This window comes from Megascapheus bottae, chromosome 13 (assembly GCF_031878675.1).
Source record: "Megascapheus bottae isolate mThoBot1 chromosome 13, mThoBot2.hap1, whole genome shotgun sequence".
NCBI classification, from domain to species: Eukaryota; Metazoa; Chordata; class Mammalia; order Rodentia; family Geomyidae; genus Megascapheus; species Megascapheus bottae.
Genome location: NC_143521.1, coordinates 11674761 through 11696476, shown reverse-complemented (window position 1 = coordinate 11696476; position 21716 = coordinate 11674761). Strand labels below are relative to the sequence as shown.

The 21716-nt window shown below is 43.0% G+C and overlaps 1 protein-coding gene and 1 pseudogene across 1 annotated transcript in view; one reads left to right on the top strand and one right to left on the bottom strand.

Moving 5' to 3' along the window:
* Window positions 1-21716, bottom strand: part of Scd5 (stearoyl-CoA desaturase 5) — a 101043-nt gene that overhangs the window by 47954 nt on the left and 31373 nt on the right. The gene's annotated exons all lie outside the window — the stretch shown is intronic.
* LOC150055524 (ribosome biogenesis protein BRX1 homolog pseudogene) lies at window positions 2038-8101 on the top strand (annotated as a pseudogene).

The window sequence follows — 21716 nt, the reverse complement described above, 5'->3', positions numbered from 1 at the left end:
GATTTGCCTGTCCAGGCTAGGCTCAAACCATCATCCTCAAATCTCAGCCTCCTGAGTAGCAAGTGTGACAACACTGATCATATTTTTTAATATTTTTATTGTAATTAATAGAAGGGTTACATTATATTTGCCAGATAGAAAGTGCATTACTTCACATACATTGATACCCTTTCTCATGTCTTGGTCCCCATTACCCCCCCCTACCCCTCATCTTGTTTTCCCCCCTTCCCTATCCAATTTCAAATAACCAAATACAAATATATCTGATATATCAGATAACAAAGTGAGATACTGTAACAATATGAGATAACCAAGGGACAGCAAAAGAGATGAGAGATAACATATTACATTAAGGACAACAATCACTCATTATATGGCTTTTGTTTCTATATCCTAGAGGTCCTTTCATTTAGCGTCATACTGTATGGCCTTATTTATCTAGGTTTTGCTCTATTGCAAATCTCTGCTAGGAGAGCCCAAGGTTTCTAATGATTATGACAAATGAGGGAAACCATTGAGACTATGTTCCTTTGAATCTGGCTTACTTCACTTACTATGATTTTTTTCTAAGTCTTTCCATTTCCTTACAAATGGGGCGATGTTGTTCTTTCTGACAGCAGCATAGAATTCCATTGTGTATAAATACCACATCTTGTTGATCCACTCATCAACTGAGGGCCATCTGGGTTGGTTCCATATCTTCACTATGTAAATAGTGCTGCAATGAACATCGTTGTGCTAGTGGATTTAGTCTGTCCTTGTTTTTGGACAATTGGGTAAATGCCTAGTAGTGGAATTGCTGGGTCATAACACTGATCATATTTTAAGGGTCAGGTATAACAATGTGAGAGGCTGGAAATACAGAGAGAAGTCACTTGTTCTGTGCTCTGAGGATCCACAATACAGCAAATAATACATGTGTAAGCATATGACTGCCATATACGAAGTGCTGTATTGAAGACAAGAGCTTGGATCTTTCCAGGGCTCCCTTCAGACAGGCCAGTCCCCTCTCTTCAATGCTCTCACATCACCTATATTTACCCATGTGGCAACCTTCACGTTGTAACCAAATAAGGAACTCTCTTCTTTTCCAAAACAATCCCAGGCGGACAACTGTCATGTCTGCTCTTCCTGTGCTCTCAGCAGGTTTCTGTGCAACCAATTCAGAAGAAAAGGGGGGTGAGTGCTCAACTAGACTGACTGGCCACTACAGAATTAGGATCCTAACTCAGGTTTTTGCATTACCCAGTAATCATACTGCAAGTCCCAAGTCCAAACATGACCCCACTACTCCAGGCATGATTTGAATTCCTGCTCGCATCACCCTCAACACTTTTGTTCTCTCCTCATAGCTTTATCCCAATTTCACTGAGAACAGTAGAACTTCCTCAGGCCCCATATCTATCCATCTACACACACACACACAGACACACACACACACACACACATACACACACACACACATACACACACACACACACACACACACACACACACACACACAATCCCCCCCCATGGCCTACAGCCACACTGTTACTTTTCATGTGTCAAAAAGTAAAAATTAGTGCCTAGCAAGCACAAAGCCCTGGGTTTGAGTCCTTGATACCACACACACAGAAAAAGCCAGAAGTGGTGTTGTGGCTCAAGTGATAGAGTGCTAGCCTTGAGAAAGCCCAAGGACAGTGCCCAGGCCCTGAGTTCCAGCCCCAGGACTGGCAAAAAAAGCAAAAATTTTTAATCTCTCTTGACCCCATTCCATCAAGATCCTACTCTACTCCCTGCACCTTTTTATAGCAAAACTGGAATAGTTCATCCCTGCCTGAGGATAGCTCTTCTCAGTTATTAGCCCTTTCCCCACACCTTGACCCTTTCTAAAATGTCTCTCAGCCATGTTCAGAGGAGAGAGAGGTGTGCTCCCTTGACTCACGGGCAGTCTAGATGAACATTGAATGAGTCACTACTCTGGCAATAAGAAGAGGCACAGGAGCTGAAGGAAGAGGGGCTGGCATTCGGGTAGTGAGCACTCGTGAGCAAAGCATGGAGGTGGGTGTCTTCCAGCATTCCATCAGTGGTAGTGGTTTGGTTGGCTCCTGGCAGGAAGATGCAAATACAGAGAAGCAAGAGATCCAGGAAGAGACTTGTATGAAGTTCGGAATGATATGTTTGATCTCAAGGACAGTAGGATAGCACTGAAACATCTCCTATGATCATATTTAGAATAGCAGCTAGGAAAGTCTTGGTGAAGCTAGGTTGGGGTGAGCTGAAATTGGAGATATCATAAAAGACACAAATCCTTCTTCCCTCTCACTGTGTCCCCTGGGGGACCTTGGCTGCCTAGGCTATACCAATGGGCTTTCTCTGCCTTCTACTTGGGTTGTTTTCAGCACCAAAATCTATGAAGTGGATGATCTTTGACAAGTTTCTTATCTATATCTGAGTGCCAGCGTGACTCCACAAGTAGAAAATTCCACAGCTGACTTCGGGTGATGGGTGACAGTCAGAACACAGATCCATTGACAGCACTGTATAAAATGTACTCTGATGGTCTGAATATAAAATGTCACCCCAAATGGATTGAAGGCTTGCCACTCACCTGACAGATACAACCAATGAGAGATAACTAGATCATGAGGGCTCTGACCTCATCGATGGATGAATCCACTGGAGAATTCATCATCTGATGGCATTGTTGGGAAGTGGTGGAAATCTAAAGGTGGGCCTGGGTGGAGGAAGTAAGTCCCATGGGGCATGTCTTTAGAGGGTATGTCCTGTCCTCAATCCCTCTGCCTCCCTCTGCTTTCTGGCTGCCATGATGTGATCGAGTACCTGTGCTCCATTACACACTCTCTTCTCTGACATTACACCTAACGTCAAGCAACCATAGATTGAAACCTCTGAACCATGAACTAAAATAAATACTCCTTCCTTCTCAGTTGTTTCTTTAGTCACAGCAACAAGAAGTCTTACAAAAACAATGACTTCCGGTTATGTGTGCAGGTCTTAAGAAATATGAATCACTTTCAAGTTTAGACATCTTATTATGGATACACAATCATTCCAAAATTCTAAACATTTCTGATAAACTGCATCCAGTTGCATAAGGATGCAATGTCTCGGGGACTGCTCAGAGATTTTACATGTTTTAAAATGTTTAACATTGTTATTTGTCGGTATTTGTTCATCATAAGGCTTTCAGAGGTAAACATTGAATAGCACAGGCTAGTTTCGACTGAGATCTTCCCACTAGCCCCACTTGGTTTCCTGCTTCCTCTGTGCCTCACTCTTGCCTCTCCAAAGGCTCTTCAAAGACTGAAAACTTGTCCTTGAGAGAAAGGCTGAGGCTCAGTTACTAGACATGAAAGCATTCTGCAACAACTCATGGGAAATATTGACTATTCCCTGGAGAAGTAAGGGATTCACAGGAGCTTGGATGGATGACCCACTGACATTTGTTTGCTCTTACTTGGTCTCAGTTCTCTGTGAAACAAACAAGAGACTAGGGCAAAAGACTCTGGAGATCTCAAATGACAATATATGTACAGTGTACATAGCGATATCTCAATAAACATTACTAAAATGCATTCATTCTTATTACTAATGAACCACTGCAAATTTGGGACTGGATGATCAAGAGGCATAAAATTTAGGACAAAGAATACTCCAAGTTCCAGAAAAATCCCTCTCTCTCTCTCTCTGGTGCTGTTCCTGAGCTCTTTAGCTCAAGGCTTATGCTCTACCACTTTGAGCCACAGCATCACTTCTGGTTTTCTGGTGGTTAATTGGAGATGAAACTCAACAGACATTCTTGCCCAGGCTGGCTTTGAACCTCAGTCCTCAGATCTCAGCCTCTTGAGCAGCTAGGTTTATAGGTATGAGCCAATGGCTCCCAGCCCTATCTGCCTCTTTTTTGACCAGAGGAGTGCAGGTTCTCATCTTGGTCCTCAGTGTCACCCCTGGAGGGTGTTAACCAAACTGTCCTCCATTTCCCAACTGCAGTGAGAGATCTTTGCTATCCAATCCCCACAGAACAATCACAAAATACATTATTTCTAAGGTTGCTACCGTAATATCATTTTGACTTTAAGTAGAAGAAGGAGGTCAAAATGAAAGAGTGTTCTCCAAAAATACTATGATTGCTCTTTCAGGTCTCTGGTCAGCCTGGCCTAGTTGATGGACTCTGGTATCTAGAGATTTCTTCACACATTTTATTTCTATCAGGTTTATGTAAGTCACTGTGAATGATTTTTCCCCTCTGCAGCTCAACCCAGGGCTGAACTTTTCACATTCACTGAATCCTGATGCTTAAGATTCAACCCAATTTTAGGGAATTACCTTAGCAGGAGATGGTGATTTATCTGTACTTCAGTAAATATGTGAGTAAGTTACATATGCTAGGTTTTCTGAAAGTTGGAGAGTGAGCAACAATTTTCAGAAAGGCTCACTGTTTCTCAACTTCCTCAAACTGGAAACTTCACCGACAGCCCACTAATTCTTTCAAAAAACTGAACAAACACTTAAAAATAAAAAGATTTGAGCCTGGAGCTGGTGGCTCATGCCTGTAATCCTCACCACACAGAAGGCTGAGATAGGATGCAATTCCAAGCCACCCTGAGCAGAAAAATCTGTGAGACTCTTTTTTTTTTTTTTTTTTGCCGGTCCCAGGCTTGAGCTCAGGGCCTGAGCACCATCCTTGGACTTTCTCAAGGCTAGAGCTCTACCACTTGAGCCTCAGCACCACTTCCAGCTTTTTTCTAAGTATGTGGGACTGAGGGACTGAGGAATCAAACCCGGGTCTTCGTGCATGCTAGGCAAGCACTCTACCACTAGGCCAAATTCCTGGCCCCTAGAAAGATCTGTGAGACTCTTATCGCCAATTAAACACCCCCAAATTAGAAGTGGTGCTGTGGCTCAAAGTGGAAGAGTGCTAACCTTGAGCAAAAAGGCTTAAGGATAGTGCCCAGGCCTTGAGCTAAAAGCCCCATGACGAACAAAAAAACATGATTTACTTAGTAAATCATGAGCTTTCACCTAAAAAACTAGCCTAGACTTGGTAAATGATGGAAAAAGGAGATGGTCAATGTTACAAGCAAAAAAGATAAAGACTTGATGGGGCCGGGAGTTTGGCCTAGTGGTAGAGTGCCTGTCTAGCATGCACGAAGACCCAGGTTCGATTCCTCGGTACCACATGCATAGAAAAAGGCTGGAAGTGGTGCTGTGGCTCAAGTGGCAGTGTGCTAGCCTTGAGAAAAGCCCAAGAACAGTACTCAGGCCCTGAGCTCAAGCCCAGGACTGGCAAAAAAAAAAAAAAAAGATAATATAGTGCCATTGAAACTCAACAAGCAAATACTGAATTTCATCTTTTTGTAAATTTCTCATGCCTGCACTGGGATTTAAACTAAGGGCTTTAAATTGTCTCTCAAACTTCTTGTTCACAGCTAGTATTCTACCATTTGAGTAGCATCAGCTATGTCCAGTCAAACATTTTTGCTTATTAATTGGAGATAAGAGTCTCAAAGACTTTTCTGCCAGGGCTGGCTTTGAACTGTGATTCTCAAATCTCAGTTTCCTGCATAAGTAGGATTACAGGTGTGGGCTACCAGTTTCCAGCCTATATATATTTTTCATATATTTTATTGTAATTAATAGAAGGGTACATTATATTCACCAGATAGAAGGTGCATTACTTCACAAACATTGATACCCTTTCTCACGTCTTGGTTCCCATTTCCCTCCCCCGCCCACTCTCCTCATCTTGTTTTCCCCCCTTCTCTATCCTATTTCAAATGACCAAATAAGCATATATACAATATATCAGATAACAAGGTAAAATACTGTAACAATATGAAATAACCAAGGGACAGCAAAAGAGATGAAAGATGACATAGTACATTAAGAACAACAATCACTCATTACATGGCTTTTGTTTCTATATCCTGGAGGTCCTTTCATTTAGTGTCATACTATATGGCCTTACCTATCTAGGTTTTGTTCTATTGTAAATCTCTGCTAGGAGAGCCCAAGGTTTCTACTGATTGTGATAAATGAGGGAAGCCATTGAGCCTATGTTCCTTTGAGTCTGGCTTACTTCACTTAATATGATTTTTTTCTATGTCTTTCCATTTCCTTACAAATGGGGTGATATCATTCTTTCTGACAGCAGCATAGAATTCCATTGTGTATAAATACCACATCTTGTTGATCCACTCATCAACTGAGGGACATCTGGGTTGGTTCCATATCTTTGCTATGGTAAATAGTGCTGCAATGAACATCATTGTGCTAATGGATTTAGTATGTCCTTGTTTCTGGACGATTGAGTAAATGCCAAGGAGTGGAATTGCTGGATCATAGGGGAGCTCTATATTTAGTCTTTTGAGGAACCTCCACACTGCTTTCCACAGTGGTTGTTGAACGAGTTTACACTCCCACCAACAGTGTAGTAGTGATCCCTCCTGGCCATATCCCCGCCAGCAACCATTGTTATATTTCTTGATTATGGCCATTCTAACTGGAGTGAGATAGAATCTTAAAGTTGTTTTGATTTGCATTTCTTTTATTCCAGCCTCACCTTTATAAATTTATTTTACATCATGCATTAACACAAGAAGAACTTTGGAATCAGAATAGAGATGGAACTAAGGGTTAAATTTCACTGTGGACAGGCTAAGTGATTATAGTTAAACATAGGTATACTGTTTTCTGACCATAAATAAGTAGGTCATAGAAGAAGTGGGGAAGATAAAAATCAGATTTGGAGGCCAGGAGTTTGGCCTAGTAGTAGAGTGCTTACCTAGCATGCATGAAGACCAGGGTTTGATTCCTCGGTACCACATACATAGAAAAAAGCCCAAAGTGGTGCTGTGGCTCAAGTGGTAGAGCTCTAGCCTTGAGAAAATCTAAGGACAGTGCTCAGGCCCTGAACTCAAGTCCAGAACTAACAAAAAAAAATCAGATTTTTGAAAAGAAATAATTTACAAAGATCGTCTTGGGACTATGTTTAGATCCTTGAACTTGTGTCTCAGTTTCCTATGCATAAAACAGTAAGAACAGGGCGGCAACCAAGAGGAAGCGGCGTGGAGACTTGCTGCTCAAAGTGAAGAAGCCAAAAAGAGATGGAAAAGAGGCCGGGAAGCCAGCTACGCAGCCAGAAGACGTGGAGGAAGAAGATCGAAATTGTATCCCAGGCCCCGTTTGCAAGGGCAAATGGAAAAATAAGGAACGGATTCTCATCTTTTCTTCCAGAGGAATAAATTTTAGAACAAGACATTTAATGCAGGACCTGAGAATGTTGATGCCTCATTCTAAAGCAGATACTAAAATGGATCGTAAAGATAAATTATTTGTGATTAATGAGGTCTGTGAAATGAAAAATTGCAATAAGTGTATCTATTTTGAAGCTAAGAAAAAGCAAGATCTCTATATGTGGCTTTCAAATTCACCTCATGGGCCCTTGGCAAATTCCTTGTTCAGAATATTCATACCCTGGCTGAACTGAAGATGACTGGCAATTGCTTGAAAGGTTCTAGGCCACTTTTGTCTTTTGATCCTGCCTTTGATGAATTGCCACATTATTCTTTGTTAAAAGAACTCTTAATTCAGATATTTAGTACACCTCGGTATCATCCCAAAAGCCAACCATTTGTGGACCATGTTTTTACTTTCACCATTTTGGATAATAGGATATGGTTTCGGAACTTTCAGATCATAGAAGAAGATGCTGCTCTTGTAGAAATAGGACCTCATTTTGTCTTAAATCTCATAAAGATTTTCCAGGGAAGTTTTGGAGGACCAACATTATATGAAAATCCTCACTACCAATCACCAAATATGCATCGACGGATCATAAGATCCATCACAGCTGCAAAATACAGAGAGAAACAACAAGTGAAGGATGTTCAGAAACTGAAAAAGAAAGAGCCAAAGACTGTTCATCCACATGATCCTACTGAAGATGTTTTTGCTGTACCAGCTGAGGAAAAACCAATAGAAATACAGTGGGTAAAACCAGAGCCCAAAGTAGATTTGAAAGCAAGAAAGAAGAGGGTTTATAAAAGGCAAAGGAAAATTCAACAGAAGATGAATAGAGGGAATGCAAAATGACTCCATGGATAACTATTTTGTTTTTTAGTTATTGTATATTTGTATTCTGTGTGTAAATACTTTTATTATCCAGGATCTCTTTATATCATTAACATGCCACTTAAAAATTTAAATCTTAAATTTAGTGATGTTTTGTCTTTCTAAATAAAATGTCTCCAGAAAAAAAAAACAGTAAGAACAACACAAATCTGAAAACATTCTTCTTAATAATGAAAAGTGTCAAGTGCCTGACAGGTGGTGAGTAGATATTTGATAATCTCCTTGCATGTCTTTCTGAGCAGTGGGGATCACTTAAAGCAGGGAGAAGATGAGAACACAGGCATGGAGGCCTCCAGTTGGTGCTAGTCTATGCTGCAGCTGGGAGAGCAAACCACCAGTGGCTCTTCAACCCTCATAAGCATAACTGAAATCTTCATCCTCTTCTATGCAAAGACAACACAGTATTTTCTACTTGCATTTCAGATTTCCACAAAAATACATTTTTTTTGCCAGGCCTGGGGCTTGAACTAAGGGCCTGAGCACTGTCCTTAGGCTTTGTCAAAGCTCTATCACTTGAGCTGCAGTACCATGTCTGTTTTTTTCTAATTATATGTGGGACTGAGGAATCAAACCCAGGTCTTGATGCATGCTAGGCAAGCACTCTAGCACCAGGCCAAACTCCAGCCCCCTAAATACAATTTTTAATTGATATTCTTGCATATAATACCAATAGGATATTAAGCCAGGAAAATGCAAGAGGGGATTCCTGAGGGCCAAAGGCAACAGAAAAGAATACCAATTTGAAAGTTACAAAGGATGGTAATGTAGCTGAGTGGTAGAGCACTTGCCAGGTAGAATGCCCTAGATTCAATCACCTGCAACACACACACACACACACACACACACACACACACATTATAAAGGTACCCTCCTCCTCTCTTTACCAAGATCAGAGAGAATTCTAGATACAGGCACCTATGAAACACATTACTAATTAGCCCTTGTCTTTCATTACAGCTTCATGTTGCAGTCATTCTCTGTCTTAATATTTCCCTAAGAATGCACTGCTGTTTTGTGAAGATGCCGTAGCAGCTCCAGGGCTGAGCCCTCACTGGATGGCTCATGTCTGAGGGTTCCCATGTGTCAATACATTTTTCTCGGTCTATCTTCCAGCAACCCAGCTGGAGAAAACCTAGGAAAGCGCAAAGGGAACGTTTTCTTCCTCTCCTATGAACATAGAGATCACTCTTTGAAAAGTTGCTGTTTCTAGGGAAGCCTCCAACCAGGAGCTAACAGCCTCAGGATAAGTTAAGGCTCCTTGTTTAGGCTACATATGAAACTCCCAAACCCATCATCGACCACATGCAAACTCACATCCGGCTGCATGCGCTACTCCACTATGACATTTCAGTGTGTTCCAATTCCCTCTATTTTCATTTTCAACCCAGAGACTGCTATTCAGAGGGCCCACAGAGGCTGCAGGAGGAATGGGCACACAACAGATGTCTCCCTGGCAGCCAGATGGTTTTAGCTAGAAACAGCACTTATCTTGCTTTTGTCAGGAATCCAAGGTACAGCACACAGCTGGTGGGTCAAGGCCTGGCCCAGATCCAACTGGATGTGGCAGCTATGAAGAGCCTAAAGGGCTATGAGTAGAGAACAGGAAACTACCTGGAAAGAGCCTCAGATTCTTCTCCTGGAGAAATAAGGGTAGCTTTCCTGGCTTGCTCTGTGCTATGAGCTGGGCTGAGCCCTGCATGTGAGGATGTACTTGTGACACCCAGGGCCTGATTCAGAATCCACAGGGTCCTAGACTTAGAATCACCTCCTAGCTTGGCTCTTGTCTTCTACAAGGGCAGGAAATTCATTTTCCAACATCAAGCTTCAGCAAAGCTGCCCTAAGAATGAAGCTCCCATTGCACTCCCATCATGGGATTGGGGGGAGAGGAGAGAGCTCAGACTTCAGACATCAACAGCATATAGGGCATCAGCAGGCCAAGTGCCTCATTATTCCCTTCCCTTTCCAGAGGGAGGGAAAGGAAAAAGCCAGAAGTGGAGGTGTGGCTCAAGTGGTAGAATGTCAGCCTTGAGCAGGAAATAAAAGCTAAGGAAGAGTGCAAAGATCTGAGTTCAAGTCCTAGTACCAGCAAACACACACACACACATCACACACACTCAAATCTGCTAGATTCTTTGCTGGATTCCTTCCCTCAGATGTCTCTGTGCCCTCCTTGTGTTCGACAGACCAGCCTGGCAGCCTGGCCCTTGCTGGGATCTGGGAGAACTTTCATTGACTATAGACAGCGTGAAAGCAGGCAGAGGACATAGTCACTGGCTGCTCCCAGGTAAAGATGGAAAATGAAAAGAATCCAGGAAAAGGCTCTGGGAAGAAAAGGGATCTCAGGATGCTGGGAAAAGGAAAAGCTTGCTTCCAGATCCTCTCTACATCATACCCCAATATTCTCTGCCCTCCCCCTCTCTCTGTCCCGGGTCTTGAATTCAAGGCTTGAGCACTGTCCTTGGGCTTTCTCAAGGCCAGAGCTCTACCACTTGGGCCACAGCAGCACTTCCAACTTTTTCTATGTATGTGGTTTTGAGGAATCAAAGCTAGGTCTTTGTGCATGCTAGCGAAGCACTTTACCATTAGGCCAAACTCCTGGCCCTACCCCAATATTCTCAAGGTTGGATTCCAGACAAGTCTCAGCTGGCAACCTGGTCCTTGCTGAGATTCCAGACAAGAAGTATCAATACCACCTGGGAACTTGCTAGCAATTCTGTGTTTGTCTTGACCAACCATCACCACTTTCCAAGTATAGCCGTGATCCCAAATGGGTATGAATAATTAGATAATCATAATGGATAACATTTATTAAGTCCAAGTATTCACCAGCCACTGTTCTTAGGACTTTAACATACTTAATCATCACAGCCTTATAAGGAGTTCAGTACTATTAATATTCTTGCCATTTTACACATGAAGAAACAGAAAAGTCAAATAACTTGGTAGATGCGCAAAATAAATGACAGAACAGGGTAGGCCCTATATATGTACACAGCACAAATAATAAATCACACACATGTGCATTTTTTTTTGTGGGTCATGGAGCTTGAACTCTGCCTGGGCACTGTCCCTGAGCTCTTCAGCTCAAGGCTACCACCCTACCCTTGAGCCAAGCCCCACTTCCCCTTTTCTAGAGGTTAATTTGGAGAAAAGAGTCTTGGGTCCTTTTATGTCTGGGCTGGCTTTGAACCTTGATCCTCAGATCTCAGCCTCCTGAGTCACTAGGATTACAGGCATGAGTCACCATGCCCACTCCTTTATTTTTTTGCCAGTCCTGGGGCTTGAACTCAGGGCCTGAGCACTGTCCTTGGACTTTTCACAAGGCTAGAGCTCTACCACTTGAGCCACTTCTAGCTTTTTTTTTATGTATGTGGTACTGAGGAATCGAACCCGGGTCTTTGTGTGTGCTAGGCAAGCACTCTACCACTAGGCCAAACTCCCAGTCCCACAAATGTGCATTTCTTGACTGAGCTTGTCACTCCTGCTTTGGCTCCTTCACCTCAGCCCCTTCCCAGAGCATGGCCGGCCGGCTGGGCTTGGACCACTGCTAGGAAGCAATATGGCATAGTAGTCAAAATCCTGCACACTGGGTAAACTGCTCGGGCTTGAGCTTTATTCTCACCAGTTAGTGAACTTGGACAAACTATTCTTTATATGTATTTCAATTGGAAATAATAACTATACCCATCTTGGCTGGGAGTGTGGCCCAGTGGTAAAAATACATAAGTCTCAGCAAGTGTAAGGGTCTGAGTTCAAATCCCAGTACTACCAAAAGATAATAGTATCCCTCCAGCCCAAAGGATACTTCAGAAGATTAAGTAACACAAGATGTGCCTAAAACAGCAGAAAATGCTCAACAAATGTTCCCTTATTATCAAGAAAGCTTCTAATTTTGAAATAAAAAAAAAGAAAAATATGGAAAAGAGAAGACAAGGAAGAAAGAATCTAGCCTAGAATTCTGTAGCAACTTCTTGGGTAAAATCTTCAGTGTACTGGCCCAGTGCACCTCTGCTCTGGAAGCACTTGCTAAGGACACATTTGCTTTTGTACACCTGCATGGTAGAAATGAGACTCCCTCTCCATTCTGGATCTCATCACATGTGTTGACCTAGCCCATCCTTTCCACATAAAACCCTTTGTCATATGTCAGGGACTCACTGGGGTCTTTGCTGCCACCAAGAACTTGAACAAAGTTTAGTAACTATGAGATCCAGTACCCTGCTTACACCTGGGTGAAGTCTGGGTCAAAACTCTTAATTTGGAGGACATATGAGACTTTGTCACATAGAGATTATTGGCACTGCCAGTAGATAACAAAAATAACCAGTAGGGGATGCCAAGAAAAATCTGACCAGACGGAAAAGGAAGCCTGTGATGTTGCAATGTGAATGAAAATTACTTATCTAATAGATGAATTCGTACTTCTTTTGGGAAAAGCCAAAATTTTGCCTCCCTTTCCATCCCATACTGGCCTTCCTGTCTTCCAGGCCAGCCAACGGAAGAGAAAAAGGGTCAGATCCAAGCAGATCAAGCTCTGGCATCAGATGAGCTAATGGAACCACAGAGCTAATGAGACGTCATTTTTCTCCTGTTGCCACTCAAGGCTCTTGGTCATCAAATGATCATCTCTGTGCCACTGGCAGGGACAGGATGCATCCCTGAGGGTAGACTTGATGGCATTCCAGCTCCTGTTTAAGACCTGTGCCACTGTCAGATGCCACCAAGTGAAGGTTAAAGAATCAACTTTATTTCAATTTGATAAATAATACTTTATAGCACAGACTTTAAACTGTTATTTCTAACCAGTCATCTATTGAGAGATAAATACAAAGCATCAAAGCAACAGAAAATATTCAATTAGTGTCACAGTCTGCCAGGTAATAAAATCAAATAATCTCTTCATTTTATTGTTGATGCTTGGTCATTTTTAAAAACCATCCTAGCATCAATATTTACAAAGTTGAGTTCAATTATTTTTTTCAGCACTCTTTTGCATCAACTTTCCTATTTGTTTTTACAATACACAAAGGTATCATTTTTAATAGTGACACTTTATTTGTATCATTTGTGTGTGTGTGTTGTATCAGGATTTGAACTCAGAGCTCACTCTGTCACTTGGCTTTGTTGCTCCTGGTTGGCCCTCCAATCCCAGCACTGTACTGGTTAGCTAAAGATAGGGTCTTGAGGACTTTTCTGTCTGGGCTGGCTTCAAAGAGTAAGCCTTAGATCTCAGTTTTAATCCTTCATAGTGAGAATTGTAGGCACAAGACACTGACACCCGGTTCCATATTTTGTAAGCTTTTGTTCCTATCTTTCTTCTTTTGAGTTGTGTCTCCAGAATACAGTCACAAATACATTTACTAGGGACCAAGGATATGTTAGTTCATGGATCATTACATTTTTCCATGTTGTTTTCAAGCCACAGTGTACTAATTTATGTCCACATGAGAGGAGAGCTTTCTCAAAAGGCTTGCCAGATTTTGAATTTGTAATTATAGTTACTTGACTAGTTCCCGTGGCATTGTATGAGTTTGTGGTTGAAGCTCGTGAAATTAATAGAGGCTAAATCTCTTCCCAAGATTTTTTTCCCTCTCAGTGCTAAAGCTAGAACCCAGGGTCTCACTAAATCACCCCACCCCCACCTTATGCCTCTAAGGATGTGCACGGCTTTTTTTTTAAATTACCTGTTGTGTGAGCAACATATTCACAGTCTGTGACCACTGATGCAGTAGAAATAATATTGCCCATTCCATCCCCTAGATATTCTAGGCACTATTATTTTTCATTCATTCTATTAGTCACAATTTCCTCCCCAAGTCACTTTAACTAAAGAAAGTTTGGCTCTGTGGACACAACGTTCACTGGGGCAGAAGACCATCAATTCAGCTCAGGCTCCCGATGCCCTATTTTCTGGTGGCTGCACACTGTAATCATCTCATAAATTTTCCTGAAGCCTGCCTGATTTTTAAGTCCCCCCAGTTCTCTAATGAACTATAGTCCCAATTTGTCAAAAATACCAGCAATTATTCAATGTTCTATCCTCTGTTATTTCATGGTTGACTTTCTGACTTATAGTGGGGCTTTGGGTTAAGGTAGCACTTAGATGTCATCATCTCAAAGCATTTTACAACCACTGGAAAGATAAGGAATTGAGTCAAGTTAACAGCAATGTTTATAATGGGGCAGGTGAGCTGAGTAAAAAAGATCATGTCGAGATTAATGTAAATAAAACTTAAGTATATGAACCAAGCACCAGTGGTTCATGCCTGTAATCCTAGCTACTTAAGAGGCTAAGGCCTTGCAGGATCAAGGTTCAAAGCAAGCCAGGGCAGAAAAGTCCACAAGTGTCCCTGTTACTGGGGTGGGAGGCCAGGGAGAACGAAAATAGCCCTCACAAAGAGCACTAAGAGTTTGCTCTGTTCCTTGCTGGTCTTCCCACACAAAAGTCATTGTCTTCTCAACACTGCTAAGGTATCTGAAGTTACAGAGAGACAAGGCGAGGTTACACAAAGGATTGGAAAAGAAGCCTCAACCTAGAAGACAAGAGGCTTGAATGTTTACTCCCAGTTCTAGCAACTTAACTCACCTCTCTGGACCACAGCTTCTTTTGGGGCACATGGAAACCAGTGAAGGCTATGGCTTCTAATATCCTCTCCAGCTTTAAATGCTTTACAGTTTATAAAGCAATTTTATAGTAGTGCCTTATGATACTACTGTGGTAGCATTACACTGGCAATTGGAGATGTGGGCCCAGCACCCCCTACTGGCAGACTTGTAGCACTGCCCTCCTGGGAGGTCCTGGAGGGCCCATGGACACTGCATTCATTCTGGCTAGCCATACTGGGAAAGTGCCCTTACTCAGAAGAGCAAAGTCATCAGACAGTCCCCAGATTCATCCCCACCTTCTCTAACGTGCATTGCTGTATGGATAACACAAGACATGTGCTAGGCTTCACACACACACACACACACACACACACACACACACACACACACACACACACACACATGCGCGCACGCGCCCGTTTTAAAGAGGACCAAAGAATTACAGAGCAATAGAGTGGGAGTCAAGGCAGCTAGTATTTGAGATTTGCTTTGTTGATAAAGAAACACCACAAGGAAAAATAGACCACAACGGAAAACAGAACGGCATAGGATCTCTGAACATGAAAAAAAAAAATCTAGAAACTTAAACTTTTAAACTTTTGTTTAAAAGCCAAGGTTAGTACAGACTCTGAGCACCCCAGCCCCCAAGCTTGCTTATTATAGCTACAGCAATCAGCTGGGGGGGCCCTCTCATTTTCCCCACTGAAACAGCAACTTGACTGCTTTCCAGTATCACCAGCCACCCGCCATTCCTCTGGCTGGTGTCTGATAATAAACACAGGCCTTTCAACTCGGACTGGAGAATGTAAAGACTCTAGAAATGGTTTAGGAGATGTCAGTGGCTCATGCCTATATTTCTAGCTACTCAGGAAGCTGAGACCTGGAGGATTAAAGATCAAACCAGCGTGGGCAAAAAAAAAAGTCTGTGGAACTCATTCTCCCAATTAACCATGCATAGTTCAAGTGACACAGCACCATGATTAAGAAAGCCAAGAGAGAACTTGGGAGCGTGGCCTAGTGGTAGAGTGCTTGCCTAGCACACATGAAGCTCTGGGTTCTATTCCTCAGTACCACAAACATAGACAAAGCTGGAAGTAGTGCTGTGGCTCAAGTGGTAGAATGCTAGCCTTGAGAAAGCCCAAGGACCATGACCAAGCCCTGAATTCAAGCTCCAGGACTGGCAAAAAAAAAAAGCCAAGAGAGAGCAAGGCTCTAGGCTCTGAATTTAACACACACACACACACACACACACACACACACACACAGAGACAGAGAGAGAGAGAGAGAGAGACAGAGAGACACAGAGACAGAGAGACACAGAGAGACAGAGAGAGAGATAGACAGAGAGAGAGAGACAGAGACAGACAGAGAGACAGAGAGAGAGAGTTTTAAAACTGAAAAGTTCTGAGCAGCCACATCAATGCAGGAAAAGAAATTGTCAAAGAAGAAGAAGAGGAAAAGGAAGAGGAAGGAGGAGGAAGAGAAGAAGAAGAAGAAGAAGAAGAAGAAGAAGAAGAAGAAGAAGAAGAAGAAGAAGAAGAAGAAGAAGAAGAAGAGGAAGAAGAAGAAGAAGAAAACCCTTTCGTGCTGGGAGCCAATGGCTCAGCCCTGTAATCCCAGCTGCTGCTGGAGAGGCTAAGATCTAAAGATCATGGTTTGAAGCCTGCCCAGACAGGAAAGTCCATGAGACTCCTATCTCCAGTTAAGCATCTAATAAAGCCAGAAGTGGAGTAGTTACTCAAGTGATACAATGTTTGGATCAGGAATAGCACCCAGGCCCGGAGTTCAAGCCCCTACACCAGCAACACCCCCCCCCCAGAAAAAACCCTAATGTCTAGGACTAGGTAGAGCACTTAGCTAGCATGCATAATTGCCTGGGGTTTTGTTGTTGTTTGTGCTAGTACTGGGGGCTTATACTCAGTGCCTGCGTGCTGTCCCTTAGTTTTCTTTGCTCAAATCTGGCACTCTACCACTTGAGCGCCATCTCTACTTCTGGATTTGGGATAATGAATTAGAGATAATAGACTCATGGACTTTCCTGTCTGGGCTAGCTTCAAACTGGGATCCTCACATCCCAACTTACTGTGTAACTAGGGTTATAGGCATAATCTACTGGCACCTGGAAATGTCCTGGGTTTGATCCCTAGCTTCCCACCCTCTGTACACACACACACACACACACACACACACACACACACACACACACACACACACACACACACAGTCCCAGAACTGGCAGAATGAGGGCCATCCGTGGTGAATCACCAAGGAGTTTGAAAACTTTAACTGTGAGAATTATTGTCTCATTCCCCATCTCTGGAATCTGGGCTAGTCTTGTAATTTTCTTTAGCCAATAGACTGCATGAAGGTGATTCTATGCATTCCAGAGCCTGCGCCCTGGAGGCCTTGGGGCTTCTCCCATGTTGTCATGAAACGAAGCCCATATGGGCTATTAAAGAATGAAAAGCCATAAAAAAGATAGCCAATCAATTCCCCAATCTCCCCAAGAGGTCCGTAGCAGCCAGCTACCCACCCTGTGAAGGGTGGCTGGGGAAAGCCAAGAGGAATCAGGAGGGGATAACAGCCAGCCACAGCTCTAGAGGAATCAAATATCAGGGTGGTTTTAAGCCATTACTTTAGGGTGACAGACAGCGAACTACCTTTTGCTTTATTGTTTGTGTGATAAGGTATGAGACTGGAGCCCTCAGCCTCCATTTGGACTGAGGCGCCACCATGATAGTTATCAGACACCCACACAGATGGGAACCATTACCCTCGCATGGAATTCAGGAAGAACCAGACCCAGCTCCATCACTCCTAAACACCTTGTCCAGATGAAGGATCTGAAAGGGGGTCAGAATGTGCTGATAAGGAGACAGGTGAAGAACGGTCAATGAGCAGAAACAATGGACAAGTGTCATAGTTCTTACATAGGCCACTTGGGTAGATTTAAAATAGTTTCCTAACCGCTGGGAATATCCCAGATGGGTGCCCGTGACACTGTGAGTGACAGAGGAATGCAGGGACAAGATAGTCTTCTTTTTTTCCCTTGGGTAATGATAGAGTAGTCTGGTTTCTTGAGTAAAATATGCCCTGTAAATCAAATGTTGCCAATCATGAGAGGCTGGTGTGAGATCACATTAGCTCCTATTGAGAGAAGAGAAAGAGTCTGGCTAGGCAGTCAAGGTGAAGGCCCTCTCCCATAGAACTACTTTGTACCTCATCACCATCTTGAGCCGTCCTGTATGAAGGTCCCTAGACATTACACCGTGACCTTGAGTAGTCTTGAATGCGAGTCCCTGGGCATCACATCACAGCTCATTGCTCTCGGGAAGACTTGCACGTGAACAAATAACAAATCAACAAACTGCCAGAGTGTCTAAAGGGAGCATAAAGCCTCTGCTTGGGTCTGGGGACTACTCTGACCTGCAACTTGTCCACTGATCTTGAGAGTCACATAGTTCTCAGAGGCACCTTATTAACCCTGAACAATACCCCCCCCAAGCAGTGCCCTTTATATAGTGCTCCCAGTCAGCAGAAGCTCAGTAAATCTCAACCGTTTACTTCTCCCTCCCTCTGTGTCTGTGGAACCATTCTTCCAGACCATAAAGGCAAGGGATGCAATCCAGGTCTTTCAGGTTTTCAGTATCACTGTGTCAGGACCAAACAAAGGCGCAGAGAGACACCAGAAAGTATAAAAGCACTGTATTGCTAGGATCCTAGTGTGCCCAGATAACTACAGGCCAGCCAGCCAGTGATAGGGCTCTCTAAAGAGCCCCCCACCAACATCCCACACAGCAAGCCCCAACCAGGCTGAGTGAGAAGCCCATCTTTCTAATTCTAACCTGCTCCTCCAAATCTTACAAGGTTCCAAAACTACCTAGGAAGCTGACAGTAGCAGAGAGAAGCAGAGAAAGGTAGCAAAGAAGGCTCCTAGACCAAAGAAGGCTTCCAGCCTTGCCTGCCTGCTGAGACTTCTAACCAGGTGCGGCCTGGAGATGAGAAAGGATGGAGAGTGGGCAGTCATTGGGCACAGAGAATAGATTCTCATTTTTAGCTGGACATTTTCAATTTTCTAAATTAAAAGTAGCAAGACGACTTTGGCTCTGCCAACAGAAGACTCGAGTTTGATCTCCAAAACCAAAACCCCAGCAACAGAAAGCAGAGGGCATTGCAAGGAGCTAGGGGCAAACAAAAAAAAAGTACTTGTGGAGACTGGTCCCTCAGACACACCCAGATATTTCTCTTAACTTACTTGATCCTCCCACTCCCAGAACAAAAGGCTTTATCGCAAAACATTTACCCAGGTACAAAGAGCCCCTAAGTGCCACCATCACGTAGAGCACGGCACTTTCTGAGCCCATAAACATGGGTAAGTTTCCTCAGGCACCCCTGGGCTTGGCAAGCTCGATTTCTAAGGCCGTGGGAAGAGGAGAGTACAGGTGTCTGTGGGCTGAAAGCCGGGTGTACTTGACCAGAGGTAGACCTCATTCTGGCTGTCTGCCTAAGAGCTTTAAAACACTGAAGTCTGCGAGTGAGACTGGCAAGATCTATGTCTGAACTTGAAGCAAGAACATTTTCATAAATAAAAGATGCTATCCATTATTTAGCATAACCAAACAAGCTTGAAGAATTTAGGTGTCGCTTGCTAGTTCCCAACAGTTGAATGCACAATCACAGAGATGCATACTGCATGAAGACATGGTCCCTCTTAGGAGGGAGATTGGGCGGAACTAGAGGATTGCATTTCAAGCAATTATTTGCAAGTGATGTGTTGCATTTGTTCATGCAAGGCAACAAAGCTGAAATGGAAAAGTGGCATCCATTTCTTTTCTGTGGGAAGATGTGAGCCAATAAAAACCCCTAGGCGATGAAGAACAGGGCACAGAGATTTGGTGACACTATTTCTAAAGGATCCATTTCCTGGGGACAGAGTCCCACTGTCCAACCTAAATCAGAGAGGCAGATCACGAATTCTCAAGAAGACCTGAAAGTCCACATAGCTAGTGCATTCCTTCCTATTGAAAGGCCCGAGGCCTAAGCATACACTTGTAGAGTGAAAAGGAATCAGAACAAGGGGAAATATGAGTGAAGAGTCCCTCTCACAATGGAGTCTAACTCCTTGTTTTATTAACCAGGTGTCAGTACTCAGAATTAAGGTGGTAAGATCATTTTATGAACCATATCAAGATACCTTATTTTAAGGCAATAACAGAGGGTAGAGTGGAATAGAAAGCATCAGAGTACTGTACAGAAGATAGAGAGGAAACAATTAGTGGTTTTGCCCAGACAGCAAGCACAGGCTATGTAGATTCACATTCTGGTTTTGCCAGATACTAGCAGTCTAAACATTGGGCAGGATACTGAATGTCTCTTTGCTTTAGTTTCCTTGTTTGCAAAGTGGGTTGGGAAAAACCACTTGACTTAGTATCAGTAGGAGCAAGGGGCAGTGCCTGCTATGTGAGTTTTTACCACTGAAGCATTACGTGAACGTTATGAAGCGCATCAAGGGCACATGTAGGTAGTTGCATTATGTAAAATGGCATGGTGAAACCCCCTTGATCAATGAACACGCACTTCCACAAAAATTTCAGAAGGGCAAAACGTGGAGTTTGGATGTGAGCGGCAGGAGGAAAACCATAATAAAGAGAGTAAAGGAGGGAGAAGAGAGTCAAAATACTTGACGTATGCGTGTGAAGATGGAACAGTGAAGCGTGTTGAGACAGGTTTGGGAAGGGGAGGGCAGAGAAAGTGTAATGATGGAGTCGATTAGAGTACAATATATACACACCTGACACACATGTCAAAATGAATCCCCCTTGCACAAACTGTTGATGCCAATAAACTGGTGGGGGGTGTTTTGTGGAGGTTTTTATTTGTATTTCTTTGTTTGTTTTTTAGGTGCTAGACCAGGACTAGAACACGGTACCTGATGCTTTGACTCATTGGCTAGCACTCTACCAACTGAGCCCTGTCTCCAATTCCACAATATTTCTTTTTTTTTTTTGCCAGTCCTGGGCTTGAGCTCAAGGCCTGAGCACTGTCCTTGGACTTTCTCAAGGCTAGAGCTCTACCACTTGAGCCTCAGCACCACTTCCAGCTTTTTTCTACGTATGTGGTACCAAGGAATCAAACCCAAGTCTTCGTGCATGCTAGGCAAGCACTCTACCACAAGGCTAACCTCCTGGCCCCACAATGTAAGTTTCCAGAACAGAGATTTCATGGAATCACATACACTGAGCAGAACATGAGAGAAATCAGAGGCCGAATGGTTTCCATTGTCCTTAAGTTAGAAAACTAGGCAAAATTATGACACTGAATTGAAGGAAAATGAGAACTAGAGGAGATTATCAAGATGAGGCTAAGACTCTCTTCAATGCATGAGGGCTTTTGAGTCAAGATGAAAGGTGTCTTGTTGAGATAAGTATCTCCTTCCTGGAGAGAAGCCTCATTCTTTCCTGCACACCTTGCCTTTTTTCCTATAGCTTTCTGCTGAGGTCATAATGATATATTGTGGTCCACTGGTCAAATTCAAACTTGAACTTCTTGTCTTCAGATCAATCAGAGTTTTACCTTAATGTCAAGTCAAACTATATCAGTTGTATCAATTGATTATCACCCTCCATCCTGCTAGCCCCCTTTGCACATAATTCTTCTGTGTTCTGAGAGATCTGGACAAATAGAAGATGATAATAGTGTGCAGGCAAGAGACTAAAATATTTTCACAACCCATGAAGAAGTTTTGATAGAGTAAATGGAGAGAGTAGTATGTAAGAATAATAAATATAACAAATTGAGGGTCTACTATGTGCTGGCACTGTGATTAGCACTTCATACCCATTAAGCCTACTTTCACAATGACTGAAGTGTGGCTGGTATTTCTAACTTGTATGTAAAGGACTACCTGAGGGTCACAGATAATAAATCTAAGAGCTGGAAGTGATGCTGTGTCTCAAGTGGTACAGCAATA